The sequence below is a fragment of the Platichthys flesus genome, chromosome 8 (assembly GCF_949316205.1).
Source record: "Platichthys flesus chromosome 8, fPlaFle2.1, whole genome shotgun sequence".
Taxonomy (NCBI): Eukaryota; Metazoa; Chordata; class Actinopteri; order Pleuronectiformes; family Pleuronectidae; genus Platichthys; species Platichthys flesus.
This window is the reverse complement of record NC_084952.1, coordinates 7589694-7608861: the sequence shown is the minus strand read 5'-3', so window position 1 is coordinate 7608861 and position 19168 is coordinate 7589694. Positions and strand designations below refer to the sequence as shown.

Here is a 19168-nt window from a genome sequence, read left to right as displayed (position 1 = left end):
TCTCTATCCCAGGGGGAGTGACAGAGTGGCGTGCCTTCTATGGAGGGCAGGGCAGAAAGACAATGCCAAGGCGAATGCACTGCCACATGTCATCTTCACCTGTAATGAGCCCATAACAAGCTGGCAGCTTCCTCAGTGCCCAGTGCCCGGCACACTCACTGATGGATACATTATTCAGGTTCATTGTCAGCTTACTGGAAAAACCGCATGGCGACAGGGTGTCTGGCCTGGGAGCTATCTGGGAGAGGGCTGACTGCATTCAGCCTCACTGCCTCCCTCTCTCAGAGACATCCACAAATATATACAACCCTCTAAATGTTTTCCTAACACGTATCCGTTGCAGTGCTGTGTGGCGACGGGTTGCCATTAGCAAGTGCTGCAAGAACAGAGGAAGAAAAAAGGTCCGTGCTCAAGTCTTTGTAATTCATCACAGCCTGCCTGCTACAATGATTTACTGAGATGGTGAGCATGAAAGTCAACCAAGGCTTTGTGTCTGACTGTGACACGACTCATCACAGCACTTCATGGTCTATTTAAATAAGGGCACTGTTGACTCTTGAACCTAATTTATAGAAGAAGCAAGAATGCAACAACCAAACGAGTCCTTGCAGATCCAGCTAACTCCCAAGGGCACTGATCCCGTTGATTTAGGAAGCGCACTGGAAGAGTTTTGTGTGACATTTGTACGACATGTCGTTTTCGCCTACATCTACCTATACTTGACATGCATGGGTTCGTAGATGGGCAAGTGTCTGATGTTGGAGTGTTGTCTTTCCGGGCGGGAGTAGTCTTTCAGAGCGAGGCAGAGTAAGGGGGGGGGGGGGGGGGTCCATCAAAAAGCGCACCTCTAACTTTGTGCAGTACTAATGCAATTGGTGCACTACCCGATACTATCAAATAAACTACAATTCATTAATAATACGATGAAGCTGTACGTTCACATACATGTTTTCTTGTTGAAATTGTTATCAATACTGTAAAACCATAGAGGAGAGGAGCTTCTCCAAGCTGAAGTTCATCAAGTTCTACCTTTACTTCAGCAGTTACAACTCCATCCTGGAGGGAAACACTGATATTACTACCAGCATCACCAACTTCAGGGGCAGAACTCAACAGTAAATAGTTCTAATTCGCTGAATGAACATTTCTCATCATTGAAACATTGTGTTTGAAAAGAAGCTCTCCTACAAGTTTAATTCTGTATTTCTGCTTCCTTTCCACTTGTTTTTCTTCTTTCATAGTTTGGTGTCAACATCCTGCAGTCTGTTGAAATTGCAACAGAACCATGGTCCAGACTAAGAACACCTTTATTGGTCAGAATAAATGTTGGTCTGTTGGTCCAGTCCATGGTCTGACGCATCTTTCATGCCTATTATTTTTATTTGGATTAAACTAAACAGCAAAAAGGTACAGAGCAAGGACGGAAGTAGTTAAAGCCCTGTGAGTTGTCTGGTTACTTGGACAAAAGGTGATTAGGTCCAAAAACAACTTGTTTTCATCAACAGTTTTATTTTGAAGCCATTCAGGTGAAAAAAAATATCTTGAACTTTACAGCATCATCTTTCAAGCAGGACAAAAATATCTGTATGTGGGGGAGAGCGATAAGAACACGTTTCCAACTCTTCATGGTGTCAATGTGTCGACAACACGGTGGTTGAGAGGTAATGAATGAAAACATGTTCTCACCTCAAACAACCACACATCCAGAAAAAAGTGATGGAGAAAAAGTTGTGGAATAATGAGAAATTTAATTAGTTCTTTGTGTGTAATTAATGAAAATTACTAGAGAACCCTGCTCGCTTGTAAAAAACATAATACAGATACAATCTAAGCAATTAGTGCATATCATGCTGCAAGATAGCCACATTATAACTTAATTTCCTGCTCATTAGGGGTTGGTAGATTAGTTGAGAGCAAAGATAACACAAGAATGGGTAGAAGACATTCTGCAGACATGCACAGCTCTTGCACAGCTCTCGCTCTTTTTCTTACATCACAAATATGACCTGAAAAAAACAACACTGTCAATGCAACTTCACAAGGAAACAAGGGTTGCTCACAAATAGAAAACCCACAAATATGCGAGATGTTATAGAAATGAACAATCTAACATTCACCACAATCTTAAGTTTGGCATGAATCTGTGGCAGCTGTGGTAAAGGTCAACTGCAACACGGATCAGTTGAGATGCTGGTTGGCTGGACAATGAGTGTCCCTAGCCCTACTTAAAGGACAGAGTCCTGCTGATGGCAGATAAGACATTTCATCTCGCCACCAGGGCACAGGGCTCCCAGCTTGGAGGGGGATTTCCCACAAGACTGTGTGGCCAAGCATTTCATCCCATTCTCTCCTCCATCTCAAATTCACTGACTTTACTTCCTCCTTTTTTTTCCCAGTCCGTCTGTCTCTGTCTTTCACTCACTCCACACTGTTGAGGTGTTTTTGTACCCTGGATGACAGCCACGAAGAAATATGTGAGCATGTCTGTATGCACCGGGGGACTTTTCTTCTACTTCCATTTATTCTCTTACTCTATCTTCTGTGGTCATGGTCACGAAACAATGGATGGACAGTTTTATCACATCTCAGCAACTATAACTCGCTGATAACACAGACACAATTAAGCCTTCTCCGTTTAATTAGGTCTACATCATTCTCTCAATAATCAGTGCAGTGGCATTACATCTTGTGACCGGACAAGACAAGGTTACTGCAACAGAGCAGATGACTGAGAACAAAAAGAAACAGTTGGGCATTTGGCTGGAAAAAGCTCAAAAATAGCACTTCAGGTTTAATTTTATAAGAAGCACTGGGCAATGGACAAAGCTTCATTTTGTTTGTGTGTTTGTGAGTGTGTGTTGATCCCCAAGGTCTGGACAAAGAGCACCTTGTGACAACTGAAACTGTAAGACCCGGATATTAAATAATTAGATTCCCCTTTTATTCCAACACAAAAGATGCCCACAATAGTTTGCAACAGTTATTAAATTAGGAGCAGCGGTGTGCAGCTTCTAGATTTGTTTATGGTGGGTGTGTGCGTGTGCATTAATGCAATGAAAGGTCAGTTATAAAGAAATATGGGGCAGCTCAGCCATGAGGATTGAATAGACATGGAATTTATTTATTCAGAACTAGCATTTATCTAGGAATATGTTTTTATTGAAAAAAGGCCATGTTCTCCTAAATGGATTTTAAACTTTCAAACTAAACAGAAAAAAAAAAACAAGCCCTGCGTTTTGTGAAGAATTTTCTTGTCAAGCAGTTATAAATAAAGCATGCTTGGGGTGTTTGCAGAAAATCTCTTACACGACTTTAGAAATCAACACATTCAGTGGTAAACAAGATGTATTCAGCCTCATTAGCAACATAAACGTGGAAATATGATGTTTTATTTTTCTTAGATGCTGCATCTCAATTAAAAAGAATCAGTATGTCCTTAAGAATTGTATGTTATTTATAGTGTATGAGAAACATTTAAATTGCGATTATATTGTGTTATATGGCAAATGCTTGGCAAGGTTTGATGTAACAGTCCTGATGATACATACTTCTCTTCATCCTGAAGCCATTATCTGCTAGCTTTTGTCCCAAAGTCAAAGTAGAAGTCAGTTTGAGGTCAACCTGTTTGTGATGCTTCCTCTTTGACCTTTCCCGGACCAACAACATGGATGATTGTGTTTACCTCACACCCTTTCTTTTCATTTTCACACGTTTAACTCTAGCCCTGACCAATGCTTGATAGTTCAAGCTCCAGGAAAAAGAAACACCAAGCACGTCTGTCCTCCGGACTATGCCTCACATGGGGGCGAGGGGGCAGCAGACCAACAGGCAATGTCAGCAAGCTCCCCTGGCTGGAATCCAACTGAATGATTGCCTGCAATATGGCATCATCAGTGTTTCAACGAGCAACTAAAACATTTCCACAAAGACACACAATTCAGTCAAGGAGATAAGGATTCATTATCAGCACATAAACTTTGAGGTAAAGGAGACACCATCAGTAAAGAAAGGTTGAATCAAAAACAAAGTGTATTTGCCAGCTAAATGATAGTGAAACCACTCTACACAATAAACCTTTGCAAAACTTGTCAAATAAAAAAAAATGAAATGAAAGAATGAAACCTAACCTGTTAACAAACAACTTCAGGCAGTTTACTGATAATTCAATAATTCAAATAGGGACAAGGGAGAGAGAGACGGCCAGTAACAAGCACAGCAATTGAATATATGACTGAGATAATAATTCAAGATTTGTGTTGGGCATTTTCTCTTAAATGGCAGCTGCAGTGGAGATAGACAGGAACAGTGGGGAAGAGAGAGGGGCGAACATGCAGCAAAGGGTTCAAAGCCAGATTCAAACCTGAGCTGCTGCAGCAAGGACTTAGCCTTGATGTTTGGTATTCACCTAACTAGGTGAGCCCGGAGCACCCCCAAACACAGAGCACTTATCGACAGATCTGAATCCCTGCTGAATAAACCAGTCGCTCCTATTTACTTTACTTATTTATGTACAATAATACAAGAGGGTACATTTCCTAAATTGAATTATATTATGATGTTATAAGCTGTAATTTGGGTGGTGTGGCCTAGGGGGTAGAGTGGGCATTCTCCAACATGAAGGTTTGCCGGTTCAATCCCCACTCTTCCCCATCTGCATGCCGAAGTGTCCTTGGCAAGATACTGAACCCCTAAATGGCCCCTCATAAATGTTGAGTGTACTAAAAATGTAAGTCGCTTTGGACAAAAGCGTCAGCTAAATGACATGTAATGTAACATGTAACGTAAATATTAATGACAGGGGTCAAAAAGCTACTTTGTGGACGACAAAGACTTAAACAAAATTACAAACAGTTTAGATATTAGTTGTAGGCCCATATATAGCTAGGTGTATAGGATTGATGGATTATTAACAGGATTTCAGATCCTTTTACTCTGTATTGATTCTTGAAATTGAGAAAAAACACTATAACATACGTGCTATATTGTCAGCAGTTATGTTATAATGATGCTAGTGGCAGCGTCGGCTTTTTCTCTGAACAACTGTGTGAAAAACCTGCTGCTGGTTGGGAACAGGGTAGGTATGGAAGCTTCACCATGATCTGCTGTTTAAGAAGTAAGGATTTAGACCTTGGAAGTCAAATGTCTGCAGCCACAAGGGTAAGAACTTTAGCCTCGCCTTATCGATTCTCACGGAACCATTTCAACTTGAACTGAGCATGAAATATATTTTAACATCCCAACTGCACACATGCACGGGCTGAAGCATGCACACGTGTGGGTATTCAAACACAGCCACAAGCACTGTGAGCGAAGAAATACACCTGAATCTTACTCAAATGACTTAATTAATATTTTTTTTAAATACAGTACTACATAATTGTATGTATAGCCTCAAAATGCCAGATAAGATTGTTGTTTAGGAGTGTGTATGTGGACATATATTGAATTGGTATCATTCTATGTGCATTCTCGCATGTCTATGTTCGAATGTGTACAATGTTGGAGTTGTGTTTGTGTGTGTGGTGCAGAATATTCTTCTAAGCATCTCTCCCTTTGCTTCTCAGGACTCGTGCCTGCACTGAATTTCAATGACACCTCTATAAAGATAGGAGCAGATGTCAGCCCGCTTGCTGAAAGTCAGGTAGAAGAGAGTGAAAAAGGTAGAGTGAGTAAAATTGAGTGCACACTAGCTGCGGAGAGAAGTCTTAAGTTATGTGTCTGTTTGCAGCAGTGTAATACAAGGGACGAGAAGGATTTACTGTAAAGATATAAAATGAAAGAAAATATGTCTTTTAACATAAAGAAAAAGGCAAACTCTGAAGCAGACGGAAAAATGGTTGATGGACTGTTTTTTTTTTTTTTTTCGACAATGACATCATTTCAGAGACTTACGGGCTAACCTAAAAATAAGCCCTTGCACTGACTCACCCATACTGCTTTCAATATAATGCACTACACTCTAACCACTCACCAATCAATCCAAGGTCGAGGTGACTCAATATTGTCCCACAAGTTTGCCAAATGAATGAAGACATTAGGTATTTTATATGCAGATGAAGTGAGAAAAGGAAAGTATACCAGTCAAATTTTCAGTTTCTGAAACTGAGGAACGGAGGAAAACTTGAAAGGCTTGTCGAGCCATGTTGCCCCTTAGTTCCCCCCTCAGGTACTCCCACCGTCCTGGTGGAGGGGTTTAAACAAGTGAGCTTTTTTGCAGGTTGATTCACACAGGATCTAATTTAGGTTTTCTCTGTGGTCTCTGCTGCATTGATTGCAACGTGAAGGCCTAATAAACTCTGTTCTCAGTGCTCTTGTTTCCTGCTCTGGGATCTCGGGTATGAAACCAGGAGTTGCAGTTACTAACTCAAAGTAAGGAGGAGGTCTACAAAAAAAGGTTGAAGATGGGAAAACAACAAAGAAACTATGAATAAATGAGAAAGAGTACCAATGCTGATTTCTAATGGGTGTCCTATTATATGCTCCTTTGTCCTTCTTTACCAACCGTCTTCACAAGGTGGTAACCTTGATAAATCATTCAGACAGACACCACACTACAAGGGCAAGAGGTTCAGCTTAGTCTGATTTCTTCTTTTCTGATTTTCTCTCCACAAGGACTCAGATGAATAACAATGCTACAACAAACAACATATCAATTACCTTTTGTTGACAAAAAAAGAGATTCCTATAAAACAATGTGTTGCAACAGATTCTGAGCAAGAAATCACTTATGGTGAGAGAAATGCTTTAAGTTTGTCTAGTCATGTTGAGGATGCACGACAAAGCCTGGCAGCTAATCGGGTGCTATAAAGGGATTAAGAGAGATAAAAGCAAGAAATATTACAATGAGGTTTGTTAACCTAACATCATTTAGTTTTCTGAATAATTTTTAAACCTACAGCCAAAAAAAAAAGACACACAGTGCATACTCTCAGGTTTACATATGGTCATTCTATGGTCTAGCTGGTGGTTCTCTTACAGACCTTGGGTAGTGCTTAAGACCTGTGTACTAATCTCTGTGGAAAGGAAACCTAAAATTCCCATGTAGTGGGTTGGCAAATAAGAACAGCTCAGCAACCCTTGGACTATACTGTAAACAGCTACATTTAGCCATCAACTGAAAAAGCACAGTCTGGGTGGTGATAGATGAATTTATTTCCCCTTCCTTTTTTTGCAATGCTGCCCCTGATGCACCCATGTCACCACAGTGGCACTGGCAGGTCACTCTGCTTCATCAGCAGAGAGCAAACTCCTGCTACTACCATTTTGGACAAATAAGGCAAACTTCTGCTTGTGCCTCTGCCAATCTTACCAAAGTTTGAAGCTCTCTCTGGCCGGCTTCTCACAATGGGATCCTAGATGAGTCGACTGCTGTGTTGCAACAGCTAATTTTCAGCACTCAGTGTGAAGGCACTCAACAAGAGCCGTCCCTTATATAACAATATGCATGGTCACATTTGTGTATTCTTTGATAGGTGACTTACTAAAACACATTGATTGATTCAATCTTTGTTTTGCTATGCTACTATTACTGAAGGGTTTTTAAGTGATATACCAAAACTGTGCATGAACAATGGTCACATTGTCGTGCATGATATTGCATATGAAGAATATGTAGCCTCACTTTTAAAACCTTTGAAATGTAAAAAAAAAGTTTGACTAAAAATGTAAGGACGTATTAAGCTTGTAACAAGGAAAGGTTGTTGGTTCCATTTATATCCACTTAACACATGCATGCAAATGTCTATGCATTGCGCGACAGCTTGAGCAGACGAGCCAGTATAGCCAGATTGAATGTTGAGTGCCTGTGCTCAAAGAACAAATGGGACAATATGTAACTGTCCTAACTAAACCTCTGTTCCTGAAATAGTCTGCACTCTTATCAGCACAACACACAAAACCCACAACCCATCATTCCCTAGTCATCGTCTCTAACTGAGGAACAAACTGCAGAGAATGTGCAATAAATTACACAAAAAGAAAAATTGTAGGGCCGAGGACAAAAACTGGGCTCAGGTAAACATGATTTGGCAGTGACATTAATGATCTCCAATCCCTATACAGGTTCTGTGGGCAGATTCTGATGGAGGGGACAAGCATGATTTATGACAATGGTAGTCCTGGGAGAATGTTGAAGGGCCTTGCCAGAAGCAGAATGGCTGATATGCGAGTGGGTTTGTGTTCCCTGTTCATGTGTCTGCAGCACTGGCCTCAACTTTGACAGGATTGTAAATGGGAGTAGACTGAGCTCTCTGACCAGGTAAACACAATACAGAACACACACACACACACACAAATCCCCTTCCCCATTTTGAATTCGGACAGTCCAACCTGCCCCTAACCTTAACCAGAGCCTCAAAAATGATTGTTTGCCTCATTAGTTCCAGCCTCAAGGATTGTGAATAAATGTCTCAAAGAGGTAACAACATCCCTCTCAAAGACACACACACACACACACACACACACACACACACACACACACACACACCCACGGAAACTCAAAAAGCAAGAAACAGCTCTACATTTCCTGAACCTCAAAGCTGTGGGTTGGATACATAGGATTCAGTTATTATCTCCAGGGTGGTCAGCTTTGATCGCTTCCTCATGTCTGTATTGGGGTCGTCTCATCTCTAATAACCACAGGTACATTTCCTCTCCTCTTCCCTGTTAGCTAGATGAATACGATTTCAAATTGTCTGGTACTACCCCATCAGTTGAATAACATGATCTATGAAATATCTGCCCATGAAAAAAACCATACTGGGAGATTATCTTCTCATCACACAGACAGCACGGCAAACAGATAAGGGTGAGAGAGGTGATCCGTGCAGAAAGAGAAACACAATGTGTATGTGTGGTCGAGGTGGGTTGTTCACAGTAATGTATTACGAGTGTGTAAACATGTAAATATAAAAATAGAGGAAAAGATTCAGAGAAAATAGAGAGTTAAGCAGAACCAATGCAAGTTTAGTCATGTATGGGTTTGTCTCAACCCTAAAAGGGGTTCCCCATCCCCCCTCTAATCAAGCTTTAGTGGATGTAGAGACATTGAGGTCTCGGGAAATATTAACGATTTCTTCGAGCATACACACTATTACTTCATGTCCACTGAGTGGCTGCAGCCCAGTCAATCCAGCAGAAATACCTATTCATCAAGACGTCTATGTGCAGGCCATGCCTAATAGCAGATGAAGAGATCCTTAACTGCCCATAAATGGCTCCAAACTTGAGAGAAAGCACTGACATCAGCAGAGCAACAGCAAAAAAAAAAAAAAATCTCTCCCAGGTTGGGCTTGACTACCTCAACAAAGGAAGATTAATTTGCCTGTTGAATTGAGGCTGATGCCCCAGCCTTGGCACACTGCCCAGCTGATGTTGAGGTGCAGTGGTGCCTCCCGTGCACCAGGACCATCGGTATAATGTCAACAGTGCAGCATTACAGGGAAAAGCAGAAAATGGACTATCCAGCTTTCATGAAAAGAGCATATATTTCTTTACCTGGCTATGAAAGTTTAAAATCACCACATTAGACCATATATTTTGAGGGGTGCATGTAAGTAATTGCTATAGCCTATGTTTATATTAACAGCCCTTGATTTACTCATAAAAATATGTATCAAGCAGTGGAGACTTAGACCAATGCTGCTCTGGACTCCTGATTGATTCCATCTACAAAAGCTTCTTGACTTTATAGAGATTAGCATAATAACAAACTAGCCTCGGTCCAAACCATTCTCATCACCTTGAGTGAGTCACTGTAGCTTAAGAAGTAGTGCTGTGCATTATGACCTTGGTAACTGAAGCTCTTTGTGTGTGACCATGACCCCTGCGCCTTCGTTCACCAAATAAATTACAATCTAGAGCCGAGAAAATAAGGTGCGAAATTACATATAGCACCTTTGACTTAAAGAGTAATAGATTGTTAAGAAGAAGGATGGCCAAACAGATATGAACATATCGGTGGAATGGTAAACGGTACGCAAATTGAGCCACACCAATAAAACTACTCAGACCAATAAGAGTCAGAACAGCTGCTCTGTTCAGTTGCTATGGAGATTTTTTTCCCATTGAATTATAGTGATGTCCATTAGCAAAAGATCAATTAAACAGATGTTGCAAATAAAATATCCCTGAACTTGATCAATATTTCAATATTATATTCACAATAAAACTGTAGTGGCATTCAACAAAATAAAAAAGCTGGCATTCAGGACCAATACGTGATGCTGAATTAATCAAATACCTCAACCTGTACAAAATGTGAGAGGAAGAACAGGGAAACTTCGATGGAGTGGGAAAAGGGGTCAGCAAGGAGGAAATAAGAAGAGTAGAAAGTAAATTATTTATTTTTTTAAACGCAACTGTCTCCTCAGAGACAAATATCCTTTTGTGTCAATGCATTTGAACTACTTCAGACACTCTGCCTTTTTAAGAAGAGGCCACTATAGGTCTGACTTCCTTTTCTGGCTTCTTTTCCCCCACCTCTGACAGGTGTGACCTTTGGGCTGTGCTCGTAGCGGCCACCCTTAGCCCCAGACAGTAGGCCTGGATTAGTCACCATCTCTGAGGATTGTGGCGCCTTGCACGAACGCACATGTGAGGCCCAAGCTCTCTCCAGCATGGCCGTAGGGCCTGCTATGAAAAATAGAACACCTAATGCTTGGAGATAGAGACATTCATCAAAGACCAGGGCCCCTGCCTGCCTGCCTGCTTTGTGTGCTGCCTTCCCTCTCAATTCGGCATCAGTACTGAGATGCAGAAACAACTCACTTATTGTATAGTACGTAAGAGAGATGGGGAATGTTATCCTTATTGTTTGAATAATGTAATATTAAGAGTCCCTTGCTTTTTTTTATACAATCCTCATGTTTCCAGTGATCATTCATATTTAGAGGGGAATTTGGATATCATGTCTCATGAGAGATTTGTCATCAACAGATGGATTTGTATGGAGCTGCTTTGCCACTTGATTCAGCCCAGCAGGGTGCCTCTATGAGCCATCTTTTGAATGACAATCAAGGAGAGACCCACGAGAATAGCAGGAGGGGGCCAAAAAATTTACCCAGGGAAATGGTAGCCATGCCAACTAACACCGTGCTGCCCGACCAGTTAACCTGTGCAGTGAACTGCTAAACCCTGGGGTACGGCTCGGTAATGGCATCTCCTCCTTTACATCTTCGCTCCATCTCTTCATTCCTCGTTGTTGATCCTGGCAGGTCACAGAGGAATAGGGGAGTGGTCATGCCAAAAATCAAACAAGGACATGAGGAGAGACGGCTTTCTCTTACTATATTGAAATTCCACTGTACCAACAAGGGGTTAGCACAATACTTGGAGGAGGTGGCTCTGGAAAATATCAAAGCCTAAAGGTTCTGTGCCATGGGATTTCAGCACTGCCTTGAAGACTTGGCAATGACACTCCAGCTATGGAGCAAGAAATGAAGACAGCACAGAAATCCAAAGTTCACACACAAAGAGATGAGAAGAGATATTATGCTTCCAAAACTCTACGTGGCATGTTTATTGTCTAAAACCAAAACTTCAATTAACACTCTGCCTAAAGAATACAAGTAATGTGGTTAAAATGTTATGTTTGCAAGCAGTGGCATTGTTCTTTTTTCCGTGAATGAAGGTGATTTTTCAAACAGGGCTTTTACGTGACAAGCGAGGCTAGCCGGCTGGATTCAGGATGCAAATGTACCATATTTCTCAGTAAGACCACAACACCAGGTGCCTTGTGGGGTCAATGCCTTCCTTCAGCCCTCCATTTACATTTGGATCAGCATTTGTTGTGTGTGCTCCAGCTGTCATACAAAAGTTGTTTTTAAAATAGCAACAGGACAAGGAGAATAACAACAATACTCACAAAATATTTAAGCATTGCAACAATATAATATTAAAAAACCTTCTCTTCCAGTTTTGTGTATCGTTACCATCAAATGAAGAGCAGCTGTGTAAGCATAAAAGTAGTTTCACTACTAAGAGCAGTGTTGCTGCTTCATGTACCCAAATGGTTCTGTTTGCAGGAGTGACTGAACATTGCATCAGGCATGTAGATTGTGTTTGTGTATGTGCTTTTGTGTGCGCCTATGTGTGCATTTTCTACCAATGCCAAGGGCCTCTCAGACGTGGGGTGTATTTGGGAATGGGATTTTGTAACACACAAGCAGCTCTGGCATGGCTGCTTCAAAGTGGAGGCAGGCAGATATTCCTTCTCTACATGTGTGCGTTCCCGTGATTGTGTGCACATTATCGTGTGATGTGCGTTTTCTCATGGATAAACCCGCTGCTGCTCCAGAGGAAGTTAATTTGAAAAGCTTCCCAGGGTAGTACCACCGCACAGCCTTGTGGAAGGGAAAAAGTGTGTTTGGATGATTTCTAATATTACAGACAAGGCATGAGGGTAAGGTCGGCTGGATGACGATATGAGCTGTCTTTCATTGTAGATAATAAGGTAACATCTTGAGTTTAAGTGAGCTTGCCAATTCTACAACACAGATCGGGTCTCCAGACAACAGCGTCAGGGAGTGCTCCATCAGAATGCACAACACCTTCTCTCTAATGTAATAAGCAAACAACAGAATCAGAGGGATTTCACCAGGTGAGTGCTTTTCAGTGTCGAACAGGTTCCCCTGACAAAGAAACACATATGCATGAGATCACACACATGGATGTCCTCATATAAATGTATGTATAGATCTGTATGTAACCACACACAATTATGATGAGCTGAGATACCTGCGCCTCCTCTTTTTTTAACCGTGTTTGCCAGTGAAGACAGAGGTAGACGTGTATTTCTCCCCCACTCCAATCTCTTGTGAACCCATATTGCATCACTTTGACAAAACATTCCAGATGAGCAGCACAAGCCACCGGGTTCTGACTTTAACTGATGCCAGTATATAACAAAATATGAACATTTGACCTGCCCCAGAATCAATCAGCATGTCATCTCATTCCATTTGGTCGAGCTGACCGTCTGGTTCCAGCCACCACAGAATGATTTGCCTCTTCTCAGAGACAGAGGAGGCAAAGATCGCTCTAACTTCTGCTCAGTAGGCTCCTCTCTGCCAGCCAGCCAAGTTACAAGATTTATAATTTGATCTAAAAAATTTGTTATCTAAATTTGCCTGGTGACAGGCACAGGATTTTATGATTCTTTTTCCTTCATACAGACAGTATTCTGGGCTGCCTAAAGACTGACAAGGATAAAGTTAAATGAAGGAGTCTGCCAAGATGGCAACCATAAAATTCCATCAGCTAGAGGACTTTACTGCTCCGGGCCCTTGCCCAATGGGCATAAGGACACAGACAGATAGAGAGATACAGGGAGAGAGAGCGCTCCGAAGAGGAAACAGATGGGAAAAGGAAGTGGATTTGTAATGGGTGACGGTCTCCTTTTAACCCCAATATTTGCTAAGAGGAAAAAGGATGGTGAAATTACATTACGTGGGCCGCGATCAATAACCACAAACATTAAAAATTCCGTGAGACTTTCTGCCTATACACACAGCTGCATGTGGAGCAACACCACTCGGAGCCGGCATCACCCAGTGTAGTGATGACAGACGTGTTCCTGATGTAATCAACAGCTACTGAGCATCATGGCCCTGCCTTAACTTCATCTCACACAGGTCAGTTGCTAGATACCATGAAACCGAAGCGCAGAGTCAATACTAATGAGAGGAGACGTATTCCAAGTGGAACTGGTGACAGAGGGTATCAGCAGCCTTTCCCCACCACTATCTGCCTATCAGTGGGTGAGCAAGGCCGGCGTGGAGATTAGGTTTCAAGAGAAATGCGGTGAGTAAGTATGACTTGGCTGTCAGTGCATCTACAAACACCTCAGAGAGTTGTCACAATAATGGGATTTTTGTTTGGAGAGCAGGTGGTAGTAGTGGGAGCAGCACACAAGTAAATAGGAATGTAGGCTCAGCTGTCAGTGCAGATGTGAAGCAGGATACTAGAATCAAATCTAATTCTACATCAGTGAGAAAACAGCAGTACCACAATTTGTGCTGGAAATCAGGATCGAAAGGTGATTATGGAGCGTTAATTTTGCAGGTTTTTGTTTTATCTAAACCTCACATATCACATTTCTATTTGACCCTGCCCTAAATGTGTCTGCCATAAAACCAATAGCAGAATCAATGTGTCACAACTCATGGATGCACAGCATGCACATGCAGAGACAATGGCTCAAAGCTGCTGTTCTAACCTCTGAGCTCTGTCTATATTCACTTCCTCCACGATATTTAATTTTAACTTATGCAACACATCATATTGATTGTGTTTAATCACATCTCAACTCAGTCAACAAAAATATAGATAAGTTCATGTTTTAATAATCTGCCTCTAAAAAAAAACTGTTGGGCTCCTGTAGATTTCGAAGTTTCTCACTGAAATATTTCCTCCTTGCAACACGAGTGCAAGACTTGGAAGATTAACATGCAAAGAGGTGCATTCAACTTGCTATGCACCAGTGACGGCAATAATGTCCCACTGTGGACACAAATTCCCTGGGGTTTAATCACCTCAATATAAAGTCGAAAGGAAGACTGCATCCTGATTCTGAGCAGGAGTAACATTAGCTCAGTCAGGCTAAGACAAGCATCACATTCATGGACCAACAATGGAACCAAGTGCTGTGGTAAATTGGCCTGTATAAGCTCCATAAACCAGTTCAGATAATGCACAACTGGTTAGTGGGCAGACATAATGAGGTTTATCGAATTGTAAATGCACACAATTGGCCCTGTTTGGTAAAGTACGATGAATGCACATGGTCACTGGGGTGTGAACCTCTTTAAGCGTCTCGAAGAATAATGGGAGCGGTGATGTTGTGCGCTTCGGCTAAAAGTGTATCATTTCCCACCGTGCACGAGGATTTAAAAAGCCGAAGTAATTCATCACCAAGTGCATTCCTCAATCAAAAGTCAAGGACTCTGTCATCCTCTCTCTGCTCTTTGTGCTTCGTATTGACAACATTTGGCATTTTTATGAAGTATTTCTTGAGTCCCCAGGATCTGAGGCAGCTTTACTCTATTTCCCTCCGTGAGGGCTCGGCGCCAGCATGAGTGGAGTGAATGCTGTTTCCCAAGTGGCACCCTGAGAATGCACCTGGACTCTTTAATGGAGACAACGGCACTGGAACAATGAAATAATTGACAACCATCCTGTGGAGCTTTTCAATCTTGGGCTCCATTTGAATGTGATGACAATAACAACCAGAGGAGGAAAACAACACAATGGCAGATAAACAAGTGAGTGTGAATATTAATGTCAGGCTTAGCAAGATCTCCCTGCCCTGGCAACACTATCAGAAACATCCAGGGCAATTAATTAGAGAAGGGGACTTGACCTTCAAGGTGCATCCACTGCAGTTGTTTGTTGACAGGAAACAAGGACAGATTTGCTCATTTGAGATTAGAGGGGTGGGGGACAGAATTAATAGCTGTTTAATATTGGATGGCATTAGGCTGCTAGGCAAAAACAGGGCAGAATAAGCCAGATGACTGACACTGGGAGATCAGACTGAAATTTGTCAAAACAGAAAAGCCACTCAAGCTCCAGTTTGGACGCATATGTGAGGCTCAAGTGGAATATTGTTTGAGCCGTTGTGTTTAGAAAACATCCCAAAATAATACACAAACACAACAGATAATGCCTGATGCAGTCATTTTAACCCATTACCACTCTGAGTATCTAATATACTGTATGACAAATACTCACATTGACCTTCTGGTACGAAATCCAATAAAGCTCCAATTAAATAGTAATTAACTATTTCAAATCAACCAATTAATTAATTGTAGTAAAAGCCAATGATCAAGGAACAAAATATGAGAGAAAATAAACTAAATGTATCCAATTTGAAAAGTCCCACAAAAAGAAAGCAGCAGCATGGGAAACCAGCTTACATTGCATTACATCAGTCCTGGAAAAACCTGTTGAACGTCTGTTGACTGTACTGAGCAGCATCTCTGAGCTCTCAGCCGTCACTGCTAAATCAAACATTACCTTACTATTACAGAGAGAATTATTTCCATCAACCTGACAATTGGAAGATACTTTAGTCATCAACTCCTACTTAGCTTCAGCTGATGCCTCAGAAAATGCCTTTTACACAAAAGATGTCACCAAAACAAGTTACCATACAGCACAGGATTAGAAGAAGAAAGTGTCTCTCTGCTGTCTTCCATTTAAACCTAACAGGTAATGAAACCATTACGTCAGTGCTGCTGCGCCGAGAATCGAATGATCAAAGATTGAAATTATCTCAGATTCATCGATGAATTTCAACATTTGAGTGAAACAGTGTAAAATGAATGTTTTCATGTATTTCGATTAACCTTGACAGAACTTGAAAACTCATTTTTGGGCCATTGATTTTTTTATCCAGGTATAGAGTTAAAGTGAAACCTTCAAATGCCTGCACATTATTGAGGGAGATCAATCCATTGCATCACCTGAGCTCAGCTGTTTGAACAATGGATGGAGACCAGAGTGAATCAATACTTTTTGACATATGAAAAGGATGTAGTAGATTCCAGCTTTTACTCACCCCCAGTTACTATGTAGGCGCACAATACTGTTCTCCCACTCAATGCCATGAAGGGAAAACAGTTCTGTCACAATTCAACAGCCTGTGTGGTTGCTAAATTATTTTCCTACTCTTCCTTCTTGTTTTCATACGTCAACTATGCAAATATGTGAATATATTTGTATATTTGTACCTCATACATTTAGATATTTGTTCACAAGTGCATTGTGTGCATTTGGAAACGATGGAAGGTGGCGGGAGGGTAGTAGATCGTTTGAGACTTGCCACAGTGTTCCGGTTTATGAGCCAATGACAGGAGACACACACCCGTCCACATCAAAGTTTATTACAGTTCATCACCTCCCCACCTGCAGTGTAATGACATTTAGCCAATCCTATAAAAATCCCAGGAAACCTGTGGGTGTAAATCAATGCCTTTCCACCTTTCCAGCTGCTGCTCACATCCATTATTAAAGCGTCCACATCATAGTAGCTAGTGCATGAGAGTGCTGCTATGACAAGCATGTGTACAGGTATGTATATATAACCGTCTCCCCCGCGGGTCTGGCTTGAGAGAACCCCCCCCCCTAAAAAAATAGACATTAATACACAGCCATATCGCACACACACAAACACACACAACCAACATACTGAAGCAACTCCCAGAACCCCCATCCCCGTGGAAAAAAGGATCAGTGTGTATCTCCGCTGACAAGCAGTTTACATAAAATCCCATTCGTTTCATCTCGGCAACCTTGGTGAGTGTATGGTTTTGCTGCAGCCTCGTGCTGCGCCAGCTCCACCTTTCTGGCACTGGGGTTTATCTTGTTCCAAAAAATGAGTTGTCCACATCTGGCAATCACAGGTTCCCATTCCTCTCACACTTATTTAAACCCCTAATCAGATACACATGTAGTGTTTAGATAGAGTGCACTATACGGTATAATGAGGTTTGCTTCTGTGGTGAAATGTGTGTGTTTGTGTGCAAACCCCGGCCTGTACACCTGCATACATGCATGTTAGAATATGTATGGTTGTTGGTGTCTATTATACCAGGTGGAGGTTTTGTTGTGTGCCTCTTATTGCAGTCAGTGACTACCCTCTGCAGGCAGGCTGAGTGAACAGTCCCAGAGGCTGGGAGAAGAGGGGACAGATTAGATGAAACCAGGAGAGTTGGGTATGGATTTAAATGTTGATTTACGATACAAATAAGATTAAAACGATTGTGTAGGATTGTTTTCAGATAATTTTTGATTATTAATATCCATTTATCAACAGCATTTACTGTGAGGCAGGAAGGCTGTTTGAATTATTTTCCAAAGGACACATTTTTAGAGCCATTTACCAAATTGATGATCTCCATGCTGGTTCCTGACTTCTTACTGTGAACCATTGCATATAATGAACCATCGTGGAAGACAAGTACATTATCAAGGGGGGGGGGATATGTTTTCATTGTCACTGTGCTGTACACATTTATGTATTTTTCCTATGGCAATCTCAGCACAGCTCAAGTGCGTTAAATCAAGACATTTGTAACATTCAGTAGAATTCTGATGCAAATGTTAGCACCTTGCAAACATAAAATCCATTTATGAAAACATCCCTATAATAAATTCTGAGCTACTGAACGGAAATTGACAGTTCAATGTTGGTTATGAAAGACGAATCAACAAATTTAAATTTCATTCATTTGGCTCAGGGCCATCTCGATAACCAATTGTTCGATATGACTATTTATATCTACTGTAGTTTGCAGCACATTCTACGCCTTCCAGCTGCCACTATTAAAGGGAATAGCTCCATTTCCCCTCAGAACTACATGAAAAGCATGAGGTGCACTGGAAACTATGAACAAACAAGAAAGCTAAACTATCAATACCATTGAAAGGCACGTGCAATTTCAAACAGTTATCATTTCCATCTCTGTGAAGATGGGAGGTACATCAAGCTCTATTCCCCATAGGTTAAACAACAGCAGCTGAAGTGCCTCATTCCTGCACATTAAAAAACAATGCACCACATGAGTCTTTGAATGGGACGTTGAAAGAAAACAGCCAGTTTCCTGTCAAGGTGAGCATCCTGAAATTATTAACATTATTTACAGCATTGACATGCCACGGAGAAGAGTGAGACGAGAAGTAATGAGCGATTGTAGATTGGATTTTAAAAAGGTGAAATATATTGCCTGGCGTGATGTGGAGCGGAATCTTAATTTTCTCAGCTGGAGCAAATTGTACAATACAAATTGTTTCTGAGGAGGGAGGGGTGCCAAACAACATCATCAAGAGTACTTCTTTAATTTCTTCTCCCCCCCTCCTTTCCTCACAACCCGACTTCCTATTCCACAGCCCTGGCTCTTAACACATGTTAAATACGGAGGTCAGCTGGATGTTAAGGGTCTCTTGGTTCTTCAAGAACCTGCTTATTAAAAAAGTGAGCTCAAGAGGAAGCATCCATACTCCCCCTCCTACTGCACACAACTACTTTACTGAGCTAATTAGCTACTTGGGCCAGTAGCTGCTGTCAGGGGGGAAAACAACATATTTTACCCTGTCAGCTTCTACTGGCGACCTGGGGTGAACTTTTGATTGTAGATGCCCTGAGTTTTCAATGTTACACAATAAA

General features: G+C 41.5%; 1 protein-coding gene across 4 annotated transcripts in view; it reads right to left on the bottom strand.

The window, feature by feature from the left end:
• diaph2 (diaphanous-related formin 2) overlaps positions 1-19168 on the bottom strand; it is a 329090-nt gene that overhangs the window by 243314 nt on the left and 66608 nt on the right. The window lies entirely within an intron of this gene.